This window comes from Parasteatoda tepidariorum, chromosome 3 (genome assembly GCF_043381705.1).
Source record: "Parasteatoda tepidariorum isolate YZ-2023 chromosome 3, CAS_Ptep_4.0, whole genome shotgun sequence".
NCBI classification, from domain to species: domain Eukaryota; kingdom Metazoa; phylum Arthropoda; class Arachnida; order Araneae; family Theridiidae; genus Parasteatoda; species Parasteatoda tepidariorum.
Window position 1 is genome coordinate 10,494,815 of NC_092206.1, and position 18,690 is coordinate 10,513,504.

General features: G+C 27.9%; 1 protein-coding gene across 1 annotated transcript in view; it reads left to right on the forward strand.

Annotated features, from left to right (window-relative positions):
- The window catches only part of LOC107454842 (receptor-type guanylate cyclase Gyc76C), a 216,790-nt gene that overhangs the window by 95,225 nt on the left and 102,875 nt on the right, over positions 1-18,690 (forward strand). The window lies entirely within an intron of this gene.

Consider the following 18,690-nt stretch of genomic DNA (forward strand, 5'->3'; position numbering starts at 1 on the left):
GTTTTTGTTTAAACCGTTATTGCCTTTGGGTTCATTAGTGAATTCGTACAAAACTAAACCAAGTAAAGAAACCACATAGATATTATGCAAATAGATTATGTATGCAATTGTTTAAGCAAATTGTTTTGAAGTTACGCCGTTGTATTTTAATTTTTTTTAGCTTAAAGAGTTATATAATTGTTCATAAAAAAATTCATGCTTAACGGAATTGTTTCAGCAACAGTTGCTTTATTAATTCCGCAGAAATCTCATTTATTTTGTGCTCGATGAATCCGAATATAGGCTGAAGTGAATAATGAATAATTAAAAGAAATAATGAAATATCTGGATGCTGGTGTGAATTAAATAATTAATGAAAATTCAGAATTAATCTTACAATTTAATACCTATGACATTTAATATTTTATTCTTCCCCATCTAATTAGAAAAAAAAATGCCAAGCGATTTTTTTGGGTAAGGCTAGATGAAATGATATTGAATTATCAACGTTGGCATTCTTTTGAAAACATTATAAAAACCTTTTTAAAAATATTTTGCCTGCAATTTTATTAACTCTTGAAATGGATACTAAGTTTGCAGCGCGAACACATATCGACATCGCCAACACTTGAAACGACGTTGTATAGCCTTCTTTTTGCTTTATTTATAAATCATGTGAAGTGAGAAAAATAAAATTTATTGAATAAGAACTATAGTTTTGTTAATGAGAATAAATAAAAATGATATCTGAAAATCGTAACAAATATTCGTCTTTCTATTCGCATTTATAGAAACTGATGAAAAAATATTAAATATTGTTTCTTGCAGACGATTTTCTTCTAAATCGAAGCAAAAGTTAAATTTTTTTTTTATCTTGCATTTGATTTGCTAAAGGCTTGCTTGCAAAAGACGCGTCATCTTTAGTGGTCCAATAAAATCCAATGCTCTTGCAACATTTTATAGTTGTTTCTTTTTCAAGAATGAATGTTCTCTTTATGTATCGAAATATGCCGCCAAGTCTAAGATTTCAGTAAGACTATGAAACTGTAAGCCTTACTTAATAATTAACCCCGTTTTTAATAATTATTTAAATGTCATTTATATATCATTTATTAAATTATATTTTTTAATAATTAAATTATATTTAATATGATATAAGTCTTAAAAGATAGCACGAATTAAATTTCTGTTCAACCTGTTTAACTTTTAAAGGCTTTTTTTATTGTTTTTAAACCATATTTATATAATTTGATAACTAAAAAAACTGAACTATATACAGTCGTGGTGATTCTTTCTTAAATGATTGAATCATTATCTATTATGAATTTAGAAACAAACTTTAATGCTGAACTAAAGCTGAAATAAATAGTGATTAATAAATTAATCATCTAAAATTAATCTTATTTTTCAATGTTTTAATTTTATTCTTTTTAATATATAATACTAAAATAATGGTGTATGAGATTTTTTCTTGGATGATTAAATCAATGTCTAAAATTAAATGAGAAACGTGAAGAATAGTTGAAATTAATATTGATGAACTATACAAATCTAAATTAATTTTATAATTTAGCAGTATGAACATTTAATATTTAAATTTTTTTCGAATGAAATATTAAAAAAAAGTACTGTACGTGATTCTTTATTGAATTATCAAAACTTTATTATAAAACGAGAAGCACTACTTAATGTTGAATCAATACTTAAATAAATAATGGAGAATTACTAAAAACGTTTGAATTTATCGTATTTAATATTAGAAGCATTTAATATTTTAACTTTAATCTATTTCATAATTAAATACCGAACAAGCGATCCGCGTGAATCATTCTTGAATAATTGAATCATTATCTTTTATGAATTAAGGAACGTGACTTTATGCTGAATTAAACTCTAAAATGAAGAACAAGGAATTAATTATAAATCTGAATTAATCCTTTAATTAAACATTAGGGGCATCTATTATTCAATTCATTAGATATTTATTAATAATGTAGCGAAACATTCGCGTGCAGTTTTCTTTTTCAAATGAATAAATAATCATCTATCGTAAAATGAGTAATATTTAGCAACGTTTCCCCCCCAAAATTATTGATGTATAAAATATAATACTGTAAGATTCTATGTAAAATCTTAATTTTCAGGTGATACTATACAGCTTTATTGTTTTTACTCGGCTGAAACCGGTTTGCACTTGTTTATGTTCATGTATCAATTGGTTAGCATTGTAATGCAATACGTTAAAAGTAAATACAAATAAGTATATAAAAAATCGCCTCTATAAAAACCTGTTACTTGTATGTTTAAATATTAAAATATTGCATATAAACTCGTACACATCATGTAATTAATAAAAAACTACCGTGCGTCTAATAATTTGATCTAATTATTATAATATACTAATATAATACCTGATATAATAAATATTCTATATTCATATAATATATCATCTAATTCATCCAATCGTCAGATTCATATTATACATCGTCGAATTTATACTATATATCGTCTGATTTATATTTTATATCGTCGAATTTAACCCATCGATACAGGAACGTTAACACGTACAAACCGGTTTCAGTTCAGTAAAAACAATAAAGCTGTATATTATCACCTGATAATTCAGATTTAAATATAAAAATATTGTTTATAAACTCGTTCAAAACTTGCAATTATTAAAACAATACAGTGCGTCTAATAATTTGGTCTAATTATTATAACATACTAATATAATACCTGATATAATAAATATTCTATATTCATATAATATATCATCTAATTCATCCAATCGTCAGATTCATATTATACATCGTCGAATTTATACTATATATCGTCTGATTTATATTTTATATCGTCGAATTTAACCAATCGATACACGAACGTTAACACGTACAAACCGGTTTCAGTTCGGTAAAACCAATAAAGCTGTATATTATCACCTGATAATTCAGATTTAAATATAAAAGTATTGTTTATAAACTCGTGCAAAACTTGCAATTATTAAAACATTACAGTGCGTCTAATAATTTGGTCTAATTATTATAACATAGTAATATAATACCTGATATAATAATTATTCTACATTTATGTAATATATCGCCTAATTTATCCAATCGTCGAATTTATATTATATATCATCGAATTTATATTTATATTATGCTTTTTAAAAATACCTTATGATATATCCCATTTGTTGAAAGGATTCCCTGTAATCCTATTAAAATTCACCCCCCAAAACAATTCACTTGGGGTTTAGGTTAAAATAAACTTTCTAAAACGGTAGAAACCCCATTCAGTTCGAACTCATACACAGTTCCATATTTTGAAATTGTATTCAGTTGGTTAAGATTTCTGAAGCAGAAATTTCAATCTACAATTTTATCCAAGCGTAATATTGTTATTCCTTTCGAGAGAAGTTTGTTTGGAATTCTCATAAGATTACAATTGTGTTTTTTTTTGTATTTTTACTATTGATTCATATAGTTGAAGGTTTAGCGGAGAGCAGAATCATTTTGTATCTTTTGAATGGTTGATCTAACTTCATTTATCAAAGAAAAGGGTATCGATTTTCAACGCGTAGTCTTGAAATTGGTTTGAGTGAATATATAAACGCGATATTTGTGTTGGTAAAAGGTATAGAGAATTTAAATTTGATTCATTTTATTGTGTTTTGAAGTATATTGAATCAAGACTATTTTGCAAGCTGAAGTTAGATTTTGCTGAATAATAATGTACGTTGCCCTTTGATATTTATTGTTATATTATTGATATTTATATTATTGATCGTTATTTTGATATTTGAAAATATTTTTAATCAGTATTTTTCTTTTTTAATCTTCCATACGATTTTTGCAGCATTTATACTGTTTATCTAATTATTATACTCTGTTGCCTTTGCGGTATAGGATTTGAGTAATCATCATATAGCATATAGTTCCGTTTTTATTTCGTCATCAAATTATACAAATGTGCTTTCAAAACAATATGAAAGTTAAACACATTAGATAGAAATTTAACTCGTGCTATCTTTTTCGATATATAGCATAGAATTATTTAAAAAAAAAAAGAGTTATAGTTTCGTAGCCTTACTGAAATCCTCGCCTTGGCGACTTATTTTGATAAAAAGGAGAATATTCGTTTTTGAAAATGAAACAACTATATGATGTTGCACGAGCATTGGATTTGATTGGACCACTAAAACTGACGCGTCTTATGCTGATATGCCCTTAACAAATCAAATGCGAGATGAAGAATTTTTACTTTTGTTTCGCTCTAAAAGAAAATCATTTGAAAGAATAAATATTTATTATTTTTTCATCAGTTTCTTTAATTGCTAACAGACCAATATACTCAACATCAGCTTTATGCTGATATTGACTACAGGAGAAAAATCATTGAAATTCTTAAATATACCTTAGATAGAAGATCTGCTTGCCCCCAAGAGCACACCAGACTAATTTTTTTAAAAAAAACTTTTGGCTTTTCGATTTCCTGGTTTCAATATTTGCTTTTAGTATTTTATCTCGGCACTTACCGTGTTCTGGTGACTTTGTCCTCCTCTTGAACTAACATCCTCATCGTACATAGGACATTCGAAATGAATTTTTGGATCTTAGTGAACTTCAGCACCCTCAGTCTTACCTGATGTCATCTTTGAATATTTATCCTTTTAAGAGAAACTTTGATATACCTTAGAACATTTTTAAATCTAGAGATTCTAGAGAAAAGGGGACACTTTTGAACTTTTAGTCGACTATTTTAATTATTCTATTAATCTTATTTTAGTCTTATATGTTTTTTAATGTGATTTTTTGTATTTTTACCATTTGATGTTTTATCTTACCTTACTTTTTATATCTTTCTACCTGTATTTTTGACATTTTTATTTTTGGTTAATTTCACTCATTTAGGTGTTTTAAGCGCTTTTGACTTTTTTTTGAGAATTCTGTTTCATTTTCATCTGTTTGATCTTTTCGATAGTGTGATTTTTTCTTACGTGTATCAATCTCTTTTTAGGTTTGATTTTACTTCAATGTAATTTTGTAATGTTTAGTTCGCGTGGCAACAGGTTATCCGAAAATTCCTTCGCGGGTAGGTCGGTTACTATTAGTCCTTATAATTGCTAACAGAAAGGCGTATATTTGTTACGATTTGTAGCTATAATTTTTATTGGTTCTTATTGGTTTTATTGTTAATTGATTATTGATTAGATTTTGCAAGCAACATGAAGTTTGTGCAACGTCGTTTCAAGAGTTGGCGATGTTGGCATACGTTCGCGCTGGATGCTTAGCAGCCATTTGGCGTTCCATTTAAATGCAAACTGGCTTTTACTATAGGAATAATAGTGTTTTTTTCTTACCTTGCAACAGAGTATTTTTTTTTTAAAAATCAGTCACTTAATGTAATGAACTTACTTCTATGGTAAAGACTTTTCTGGTGGAAAAAAAACACAGTTCTAATATTTAAATTAAAATATATGGTAATTTAAACGTTCCTATGGTAATTTTACCGTTCGTTGTAGATACGGTTCACCAGAAATTCTGCTATTCAAAATTATAGTTCTTAGCACATTATATTTAGTAACGAATTCAAATCTCAAAAGTAGAAACAACCCAATTAATAGTTTTTATGTCGTGCTTTAAAGTATCACGGTAAAATTACCAAAAATGATTTTCAGAGTCATCAATCATTTTGCCATTTATTTGGTAATTCTAACCATTTACCAAATAGAATAATAATAATCTGTTTACACTTCTGCAGTATATATAAAATGGCAGCTTATTTAAATGATTGATAGGAACCCTTTTGCCTAGATTCTTATTACTAATTACTATATACTCTTATCACTATGTACTCTTATCACTATATACTTATTGCTATATACTAGATTCTTATTACTAGATACTTACTTGGTATTACTTATAATGCCAAGTAAGTTGTATTTGTTTAGTTTCTATTATTTATTTATCGTGACTTTCAACGAGAAATCCAAAGAAAAACGTCTCAACATTTATCAGATGCATCCATTTCAAGATCATATTAACTTTTTTCATCTTTCAACTTTTTTTAACGATGGACCCAGCTAAATGCTAAATATGAGAGCAGATGAGGAATTTTCGAACCAGTTTTTACTAAACTATAAATTCTTTTTTGTATGCTAAGTCGAGGAAAGTTCATTCAGTTTGTTCATTCTAGTTGAAAACTCTTCTTACTGGAAAGAAAGATTCAGTTAAACTTTTTCAACTTTAAAAAATACAATGAGATCAAATTCAATTCGCGTGTGCTTACTCTGAGATAAAGAAGAATAGTTCACAATTTATTCTTTACGAATTATATATATTTATATATATATTGTAAGTTTTCAACTGAATAAATGAACTAAATTTATACGTTACGGATGACTTAAAAAAAACTCCATCTAAAAGTAGAGAAAAAGTAACTTTAAGGAAAAAAATAACTTTTTATTTTTTCCTTGTTTTCTTTACTATTTTTCTAAAAATAGAATCGCATTTTAATGAAGCTACCTTGGATAATCAAAGATAAAAGGATTGAAAAAAGTTTCATTGGAAAAAGAGAAACCAGAAAGATAATGAAGGCATTTTATGAAGAAAAAAAAGAAAAAAAAATCGTATATTTTTCATGTGGATATTCCGTAATTATTCGGATATTTGGCGATTATGCAGTTATTCGGTAATTATGCGAACATTTGTATATTATACAGTTTTCCAAATTTTTGCACACTTTGCAGGGCCCTAATATTGGATATAATTCTTTATTTACAATATTACAAGTGCCATACAAAATATGTTTGAGAATAAATATGTCTTAAGAATTAAAACAGATATGACTGTAAAATCAGTGATCATTAAAAAAAAGGTTTTTAGTCATTTTTAAACTTACTATATTAAATTATAAATATTTTGCAATATTCCGTCCGTTTTAGAGTGATACAAAAATACATTCATACATACATTAATACATACATTTCATTAAAAAATTTTGAATCTTAGTTTCAACTCTTTTTTAAAAAAAATCAAACATAGGAAAAAAGAAGCAAGGTAAATAGTGAGTGGATCTTAAAACATTTTTATTGACAAAAAAGAGCAGAAATCAAAATAAAATTTCATAAATTAAATGACAATTTCATCAAAATAAAGTTTAATAACAAAAGTAGTTTCAAAATTTAATTTTTAAAAAATGTTTTTGTTTTTTTGGCAATGAAATTGTTTTTGGAATTCTGAAAGATTTAATGTATTTAGTTTTCTGATAGCAATAAGAATCTAAAAAAATCAATATGGATGGTTTAAAGTTTAAAAATGAAATGTTTTTAAACTTTGCTTTGATTCAAACGTAGCAACAAAAAAAATTTAAAATGTGATTAATTTATATTTTCGTAATATGAATAGATGACAAAAAATAAAGAAGTATGTAACTTTTCGATAATATGATTTGATAATAAATATATTTTGTTTTATAACGGTCGTTAAACAACCTCACCCCAATTATTTGGGGTTTACGTCTACTAATGTTCAACTCTGTAGCCTTGTAATTTTGAACACAATCCAGAAGACAAGAGAACTCTTAAATCAAGAATTGGGAGAAAGTTGCCTTCGTTGAGGAATTTTTGATTGAACTTACCCGAACTTGCGTTACACGAAGAGGAAACACCACGAAAACCTCCCACGGTAAGCCTGACGGCAAGACGACTCTAACCCATGATCAGTCTACCAGAGATGATATTTTATGTCAGCACTGTTGTCGGCCTCAAACCTGATGCGAAATTCGTATCTACCAGCCATCGCTGCGATACGAACCCAGTTCAATAATAAATGTTCCCAGTTCAATAATAATAATACCATCACGGCTCAATAATAAATGTATATGTTTCGCACTCAAAATACTATAAAGAAGTATCGATTAATTTCTTAGATAATTACCGGTCATTATTGAAAATTACAAAATATGCCGGTTAAAAAGTAAAACTTATAAATGGGAATTTATCTCGCTTGCTGTTTATAATTAGTAATTACCGATTAAGTTTAATAAATGTAATAAATTGTCCGACATTCTCTACACTTGTGAATTTTCTTAAATTCAAGGTAAATTGAACGATATACACAAGTTCGATATTTCCTGAAATGTTATTTATTATTTTGTTTAAAAGATTAAGAACCATTCCTTTATTTATATTTTCACTCACAGTTAATCGCAATCTTGATAAGTAAGAGGCATAAATGTGTTTATTCTGTTATATTTAACAACTATCGATTTAAATGAATTATTACAAAATTTATCTCAATCGACATTATTAATAATTACAAAAATTTTCCTCTGAATATTAGTGAAGACCTATTAATAGTATGTGACTCATGCTCATTTTTTATCACATTTGCCTAAATTAATGGTTATTATAAACAATCACTACTTACCTATTGCTTATTATAGCTGAATTTATTACTTTGACTGCATTATATGGGTGATTCTCACGAAACATGACAATCGGACCAAACAATTTCTTCAAATTTAAAGTCTTCAAAATAATCTAAATTTTTTTTTGTGTACTTCTTTAGTTACATTTACTAATATCGTACAGACAGCAGTTTAGTTTATTGACATTTGCTCGAGAAAAAAAAAAAATAATAGAAATTCACCAAATCTTGAATGCCAGGAAAATGACATATTAGCTTAGAAGTTTAAAAAACAGTCATTTTAAGTTAATAGTAAGTAACTCAAATTAAACCTTTATGTTAGATGGACCATAAATTGCTTAAATTAATTCTTTTGATCTACTGTAGAAAGAATCAAATTTTTTTGTTGTTGCTGATATGTACAGTATTAAATTGTGTATAATGATCAATCATTAAACAAATAAGTAACTTTGATTACATCCAACCATATTACAATCATACATAAACTTGGTATTAGGTTAATATTTGCTTTTCCTCCACACAGTATTAGCAGTTAAAAAAAATTTCTGGTAACATTAAAATGTCCTGGCATTCATAAGCCAGGAAAATGACAACCAGGATAATGACAAATTTGCCATTTTATACCATATAACTTTACTTTAATTTAATATTTTGGCCTAAGGCATTTACATTCTGCAGAAAACAACAGGATTTCTTAAAATAACTCAGATAAATCTATGTAGCTTATGTCATTAATGATTTCAGGAAGCCAGGAAAATGACAACACAAAAACCTACTCATCTTGAAAAAATTTTTGAAATAGATTTCGAACCAGAAAATTGGTTCTTTATTCATGCAACAAGACATGCTCATATAAGGAGGGTCAATCAATCTATTAACAAAAGATATTGATTACTGGCTCTATCTATTTTGGTTATAAACCACTAAATAAAAGTAGCCAGAGTTGACAGAAAAAATTATTTTAAGAGAAATTTTTGCAAATAATACTCTCTGCGTATATTCTAGAAATGCTTACACCGGTTGAGATAAAAAAAATTAGATATTGAAAAATTTATGGGAAGTTTTGAAGCTAGTTATTTTCGGAAGCATTGTTTGGGACATGTCAGGTAAATGACAAGTTCAATTAAATTTTTTAACTATACAAAACTGTCAATGCTAGTGCAAAGTCATTTTAAAATGCTAACAACTATGCAATTTATGAATTTTTTTAGAAAAAAGTTCTTTTAGTATTATAGTATTAGATCTTGGAGCAAGGGACAGTGAATTGTCATATTTCGTGAGAATCACCCATATATGATCGATTTATTGCAGTATTTCATATAATTTTTTTCTAATTTCATTGCTATCTCGACTCGCTGTTTTTATAACATAACCGCAACCAAAAATCATAATATTTTTTTTAATTTAATTTATAACTATTTATTCCAAGTTGCACAGATTTTATTGTTCAGCTTGCCCATTTTGTTTAAGGACTAATTGATCCAAATTGACAAATGCAAAAATGTACAAGGACAGCATAAAAAATGTTAGTAACGTATGATGACAATCTATAAATTGAAAATCATTAATTACATTGTACAGTCTAAAACTCATTCCTACGGATGATCAATCTTATCAGAAAGAATTGTTATTTAATTCTTTTTTCAATAATTGAATAAATATTTTTCATTGTTATGGAATTATCGCCGTTTCCTTTTTCCGAGAATTAGTTTTCCAATATAAATTAAGAAAATCAGCAGAATTCCAGAAAAAAAAACTAATACACAAGTTAAACATTAGTGACGCGCTAGTGGAAAGCGCAATAAACTACCAAACTTTTAACAGTTAATTAGTTCGACGTTGTTGGAATTTAATTACACCGCTATCTCGTCTCCTCTGTGTTATTTTTCAAAATAACGTCCTTCAGATAAATTGAATTCTAAATTAGTGTGCGAATTTTGATAACTTGTATTTACCGTTGAAGTTTTACTTTATTGTCAAAGTAAAAGTATTTTTAAATTTTAATAATGATATTCATTCAATGATTATTCATTCATTTAAAATATTTCTTACGTCAATATTTTTATACTTTTAAGTTTGTATTCTTAATATATTGATTCTTAATATATAAATTTTTCTCTTAAGTTTTTTTTGTTATTTTAATATGGAATGATATCAGAATATAAAAATAACATACAATCCCTGGTCTAGTTATTCGACGCACTATAAGATTTTATGTAAAAACATAATTATCAAGTGATACTATACAGCTTTATTGTTTTTAGGCGACTGAAACCGGTTTGCACTTGTTTACGTTCGTGTATCAATTGGTTAAATTCGGCGATATGTAATATAAATATGACGATAGTATAAGTTAGACCATACATTACATAAATATAGAATATTTATTATATCAGGTATTATATTAGTATATTATAATAATTAGACCAAATTATTAGACGCACTGTAGTTTCTTTAACAATGACATGACTTGCAAGAATTTATATGCAATCTATATTATATAAAACGCTAATACGTACGTATGTATGTATCAATAAAACCGATGATATTTCTTTTCTCGCGCTGGCAACAGTTTTCATTTTTAATTGATTGGATTCGGCGCGCAAGAGCACGTAGTGAGCAACCAGATAACAATAACCAGAGTGAGCATTATCAGGTTGTTCAATTCAGATTNAAATAACATACAATCCCTGGTCTAGTTATTCGACGCACTATAAGATTTTATGTAAAAACATAATTATCAAGTGATACTATACAGCTTTATTGTTTTTAGGTGACTGAAACCGGTTTGCGCTTGCTTACGTTCGTGTATCAATTGGTTAAATTAGACGATATGTAATATAAATTCGACGATTGGATACATTAGACGACATATTATATAAATGTAGAATATTTATTATACCAGATATTATATTAGTATATTATATTAATTAGACCAAATTATTAGACGCACTGTAGTTTCTTTAATAATGACATGACTTGCAAGAATTTATATGCAATAATATTTAAACATGCATGTAATGGATTTTTATTCAGGAGATTTTTTATGTACTTCCCATTTGCATTTATTTTTAGCGTATTGAAGTATACGTATTTTTAACGTATTTGTATTTTATTGTAACTTAATTGTTAACATTATAATGTTAACCAATTGATACACAAAGGTAAACAAATGCAAACCGGTTTCAGTCGCGTAACAACAATAAAGCTGTATAGTATCACTTGATAATTGAGACTTTATATGGAATCTTATAGTGCGTCGAATAGTTTGATCAGGGACTGTACTAATAAAAAATAAATAATAATATGGAAATACCGAAATTATAAGGAAAAAAAGAAAGGAAATATCAGTATAATAAAAATTAGAGAGAATAATTTTAAAAACCAAAATCTTCAGAGTTATATTCGGGGGAAATTTGCGAGTCCTGCTGCTTCGCTAAGTGCTTACATTTGAATTTGACATTTGACTTTAAATTCTAAATCGTAACTTTTTTGACACCTGAATTCCAAATGCCCAAGCTGAAAATTTTCGTATTTACACTCTAAATTTAAAACAAAATGTCTTAATTAATAATATCAAAAATATTAATAAATTGTTACTTTTTGCAGCAAATATGAACTACAATATTTAATGTACTCCAGTTGATATTTTTATTACTTCTCTGTTTCTTTTATTAATAAAATTAGTTTTTATACATAAAAAACTTGAAGTACTTATACACATTTTAAATGTGGATAAAATATATATCATATCATATATCATATCATATATCATATCATATATCATATCATATATCATATCATACATCATATCATACATCATATCATACATCATATCATATATCATATCATATATCATATCATATATCATAATCTATTTTGTTAAAAATCTATTTCAAGTTTTTGATTTAGTTTTAGTTTTTACGCAACAGTTTTAAATTCTAGGATACCAAAAAAACTTAATAAAAATCTTTTTTTTTCCCTCTGTGTTTAATTTTTACACATAACCAAAGCTTATTAATATTTAAAGTTTGTAAATTAACCTTAAATTAAGTACAACAACAAAATTTAGTTTATTTTAAATCTAATATCATATGGTTTTTAATAGTATACTGAGACTAAAAACCAAAATATGGTTAAAACTTCCAAAATATGGTGAAATTTGCCGTGTTTCTGGCTCTATGGGAGCACCGAAAATCTCGGTAATTTTCACCGAAGTGTTTTGGTAAATGTGGTAAAATTTTATAATTTTATCATGATACCATAGAGCAATGGCATAAAAACCATTTATTCAGTTAAACCTATTTTCAGATGTGGTAATAAGAACTATAATTTTGAAAATCTGAATTTCCTGGAAACAGTTACCATATATCAAATGAATGTTCGAAATACCGTACATTTTGGCCTAACTAACCAATATTTTTACTAGAGTTGTAATTAACAGTGTGTTAATTTAGATATTCAAAATAAGAATTAAAACATGAAAAAGCAATAAGTTACATGCAGTATGTTAATTTTACATGAATTTGTTTCTCTGTGTATTATAAACTTTTAGATACCTGAGAAAATTTATTTAAAATTGAAAGTTAATTCACGAAATGTTGTTCAAGTCATGGGATTATCCTATGACTTGATATGGTCACGGGATATGAATAATAAATTTCACTTTATTCATATGCTCGACCGTATTTATTTTCAAGGCCTTTGATATAGATATATTTAATTAAATGTAAGACTCAAAATACATTTCTTTTCTTGAAATTAATTTTTCTGATGGGACAAAAAAATGTTTCGAGTACAAAAAAATGTAAAATCACATCCGGCTCGTCATATATTACTGGTAAAATTTTCGATTTTGAATTTTTATTAATTTTTAAAGTTGTTTTTAACTGTTACTAAATTTATTTAAATGAATGTTACTTTTTTTTTATTCAGTAGCACCGTCGTGTCACAAAATAAATCGCATAAGTTTCCGCGTGACACAAAATAATTCTTAAGAGAACTCGAAAGACTAGGTGCGACGATTTAAAATAATTTCACGTGATGCCATATCAAACATAATAACTTTTTTGAATATATAATGAGAACATTTACATTATGATACATTATCATTGCCAAAAATGTCAAGTGTAAATGCCCATGTATTATGTCAATGTCTTATTTTTACCACGGGACACTTTACTATGTTAATTAAAATTGTGACCTCGATTTTAAAAAATGAACTAATGTCTTAGTTTCAAGCGAACTTCGGACCTTGCAAAATTATCACAATCACAATCGAAGAATTTAAAAAATTGTGCTTATCTTTTGGACCATGTTGTTCAAAGAAATATTTTTTCTGAATGCATATAAGCGCATCTATTATTTATTAAAAAAAATAACTAACAACCTCGTACCTGCATCAAAATTTTTATATCATTTTTAATTTGGAAGTTACAAATAATACTTAATAAAAGTTTGAAGCAATATTAACAAAGAAGTATTAAGTCAGAAAAAGCATTGATTGTGTTGTTTTAAGTTTATCATTTGTACTTTTGCAAAAGTAAGCAATAACGGAGTTATTTTTTATCGGCATTGATTTTACTTGTCATATTTTTTTAAAACTAACTAGAGATGTAATTAGTTTAAACAAATAATTTAAATTAGTTTGATAAATTCTTTTTTATTGATTAAATTTAGCCCATCCAATAACGCGGTGATTTTCGTAAACATTTGAGGGAAGGCTTTAACTGAATTCTTTGAGATTTTTAATTGGAACATCGATTTCAAATTCTAATACTAAAACCTGTTTAATAAAAATGCATTTTTATCAATAAATATGTTACTGTAAATGACAGAAATTCGTGGTTGTTGACTTCCACCTGATGAATGTTGACAATCACATAGTCACTTTGGTAAATGTGCGAAATGTATACTAGGTCTAGTTAAGTGCCACTACCAGGTATATATTTGCCCGGTATACCCTACACTGATGTTTTTTTAAGGTTCCGTCCCACTGCCCGGTACTCTTAACACTTATGTTTCTCCTAACCTATCTTCAACACATATTAAAATATCAAATAAATATAATATCAACAAATAAATTAATATCAAATCGGATGTAACAAATATTTCGGACATTCACCAGAGCAACTATGTGATTGTTAACATTCACCGGTGTAAGTCGACTTTCTCTTGATTTCGATCATCCACGGCACGGTAACATAGGACAGAAACTGTAGCCCATATAACAAAAACTTATTATAAATAGGAATTGTACTTACTTCTCGTGTTTGCAGTTGTGTTCGGTACTACTTTGACAAAAGGATTGATTCAACAACTTCGATCTCCTGTGAAACAACAAATCAATCAGATATTACAAATATTTCGGACATTCACCAGAGCAACTATGTGATTTTTGACATTCACCGGTGTAAGTCGACTTTCTCTTGATTTCGATCATCCACTGCACGGTAACATAGATAATTAGGACAGAAACTGTAGCCCATATAACAAAAACTAATTATAAATAGGGATTGTACTTACTTCTCGTGCTTGCAGTTGTGCTCTGTACTACTTTGACAAGGATTGATACAACAACTTCGATTGGATATTGCAAATATTTTGTACATTCACCAGAGCGACTATGCGATTACTGACATTCATCGGTGAATGTCAGCATTCTCTTGATTTCTGTCATTCACGGAAGCATATATATCTATATACATTGTTTTTACTTTACGTATTATTGTATGACGTATATTTTATTTTATACATTTAGCTCAATTAACTAGTTTACGAGGATTGCTGCTAAATTTATATTTTTAGGATTTATGTTGCATTTCGTTTATAAAAAACTTCATTTCATACTTTGGCATTATTTCATACATAATCCTTTATTATACCTACTATTCGTTTCTACATACTATTCCCGCATATTTTACATCATGCATTACCATTACATCTTAAAAGATAAATATCCATCTCAAAAACTCGTTATTTCATATATTCTCATTTTTGCATTTTTTTTAAATACATAACATATTTTACTCCATTTGTTTGTTCTTTACATGGTAGCCATTATTTCATGTATTTATCTCATATATACTGCCATTATTCCATAAATTTATTCCGTACATAAGTTACACATTATTCCATATATTACTCCCTATCCTATGACCATTTATCTTTAAAAGTATTCTCATGGCATACAAAACTGGAATCTGTCTTCGAAGAATTTATATAAAATAAAAAAAAATATCAACCGATAAAAGATAACAAACCTCTCGAGGCTGTTGAGGAAGAAACTCCATTTATTTTTCCTAACCCGAAGCGTAACAAGAATTGAGAGTCTTTAAGTTTGTTGTCGAAATTTTATGGCAAAATTGTCCCCCTAGCAATGGAGTATTTTAGGAAAAACTACAAACAAAACGGTTTGTTCTATTCTTGTTTCTGTTCTTTTCTCAGAACTAACTGCAGTATATAAATGTCAACTGAAAAAACTGTTTATTTGATCTGTAGCAATTAAAGATCGACACATTATTTGTACGCCTCTTCTTTGATATATTTGGTCTAGTTCATAATTTTGGAAAATTTTGTAAAAATGGTACTTTTTGAAATTTTTTTCCGCATTAGGCTTTATCTGATGTTTCAAAGATAGACAGTTTTTTTTGTATTACTTTTTCACTGTTTTGATTGGGATTTAAGTACTGTATTATAATTATAAATGTTTCAACTGAAAAAACTGTTTATTTGATCTATAGCAATTCAAGATAGACACATTATTTGCACGCCTCTTCTTTGATATATTTGGTTTAGTTCGAAATTTATAAAAGTTTCGTAAAAATGGTACTTTTTGAAAAAATTTTCAGCATTTGACTTTATCTGATGTTTCAAAAATAAACAGTTTATTTTGTATTGCTTTTTCATTGTTCGGATTGGGATTTCTGTACTGTATTGTAATTATAAAGTATTCAACTGAAAAAACTGTTTATGGGATCTATAGCAATCAAAGGTAGACACATTATTTGAACGCCTCAACTTTGATGTATTTTGTTTAGTTCATAACTATGGAGAGTTTTGAAAATATGGTACTTTTTGAAAATATTTTCCGCATTAGGCTTCATCTGATGTTTCAAAGATAAACAGCTTATTTTTTTTCACTTTTTCACTACTTTGATTGGGATTTCTGTACTGTATTATAATTGTAACTAAATCAATATTTATTTCTAAATATATTGTTGTAGTTAGCACTAACGTAGATAATCAACGTTTTTTTCGAAGTTTCTCTGAATATTATACCGTAATAATTTTATTCTTGTTTTGTTTATTTTTTTTTGTAGGTAACCAAAGTAAATAAAATATCGATTTTATTCCTTAAATTGCGATGGGCATTTTAGTACTTATTTGAGTTGTACGCTAATCGTTCTATTGATTGTATTGTGCTGTTGATTGATTGCTATTGATTGTACAATATCTATTATTTTATTTTATAACCGTCGTTAAACAGCCGACCCAATTTTTTGATTTACGACTGCTAATCTTTAACTCCGTAGCCTTGTAATTATGAACTCAATCCAGAAGGCAAGAGAAATCCTGAATCAAATATTGGGAGGAATTTTGCCTTCGTGGAGGGCTTTTAGATGGAACTAACCCACATTTGCATTACATGGAGAGGGAAACCACGAAAACCTTCTACGGTTAACCTGACAGCGAGGGGACTTTAACCCATGATCCGTCAACCACTGAGGGTATTTTAATTCAGCACTGTGGTCGGTGCGACCCGGGTGTGGAATTCGTATCAACCTGGGATTCGAACTTCACCTTATTGGAAGGCGTACATTCTACCCCCTGAGCCACCACGACTCAATATCTATTATCGTGTTCCCGTTCTTATAATCCACCAAAAAATATGCCGAACTGTAGCAACGTTTTGAATCTATTCATAAGCAGATTCAATATGAACTCAATATAAAAACAGAGCTTTATTTTTAGTTCGTTAGGAAAACGTAGCAGAAAAAGAAGATAAAAAAAACAGCTCGATGAAAGTCTCAAGACACGTGTGGCTCTCCTAGTTTTTAAAAGCTAATTATTTCACGAATTATAACTGAACTGATAATTAAACGAAAACTAAACTGATATACAAATCGCGTTGCATAAATTCGGGAACCACCAAGATCTTTTTAGCTTCGAAACTACGTAAGTAATTAGTTTTCTAGCTGATGAAGTTCGATGAATTTTTCTCTTGTCTTGAATTATTAAAAAGAATCAAGAAAGAAAAAATCAAGCTGCTATTCTTCCTTCTTTTATGGCATTATGTGTAGTTGTATTCGTCGCAAAAAGAATCTGTAATAGTTTGTTCCATAAAGTTATTTTAGCTGAAAGTAGCTGAAGCAGCTATAATGTGGATGAAATATAGCTGAAACTGCTATTTCTCGCAATCAGCAACAATTACTCATACCCAGGGACAGCGATATACATTCGCACTTGTCCAAATGCTATAGAATTGTAATCTTGGAAGTATTGGCGAATGATTTTTTCCCACTGGAAAGAAATTAAAATGATTTTTTTTAAACAAATCAGTAATTGGCAAATTTTAAACAATTCTTTTTCAAAACAAATCGAAAATTGGCGAATACTTTTGATATTTGGCTAATTTACTGGCTAATGATTTGAAATCCTTATGGCTGGCCCTTTGTCCTGCATACCCAATGCTGTGCCAAACAAACGAAGCTATAAACCAGTGGTTACCAACTGCATCCGGCGCACGAAGACTTTTTTTGTGGCCCGTGAACTAAAATATATTAGTTGTCATTTTTTTTTTTGCGGACAATTTTGGTAAAAAATTTACATGGGTTTTAAATACTTTTAAGTTTTATATATCTTGACAATTTGATATCTGTTGCACATTAATTTTTTAATACATAGGTGCGCAATTAAAGTTATTGTAGCCAGAATTTTTTAATATGCAATTAAATATTTACTTCTACTTCTTATTTTAATTTGTAATTCAATACTTTTGTTTTGTACATTTTGATAAAAATCTGACAGTAATATTTAATGTTAGTTTCAATCATAAAAGAGTCCAATATAAAATTTTGATAAAGTTGCGGCCCGCCATTTGACTGGTGTTTTTAATAGCGGCCCCCACCCTCATGTAAGTTGGAAACCCCTGCTATAAACTGATTCCATAGAGCACTAATTCTATTGTAAACTAACTCTGAATATTACTATAGGGTGCTTGAAATAGTAGTATGTTTTTGTATTGTAAATAAGTACTTATAGTCATTTCTCTTCAATTACA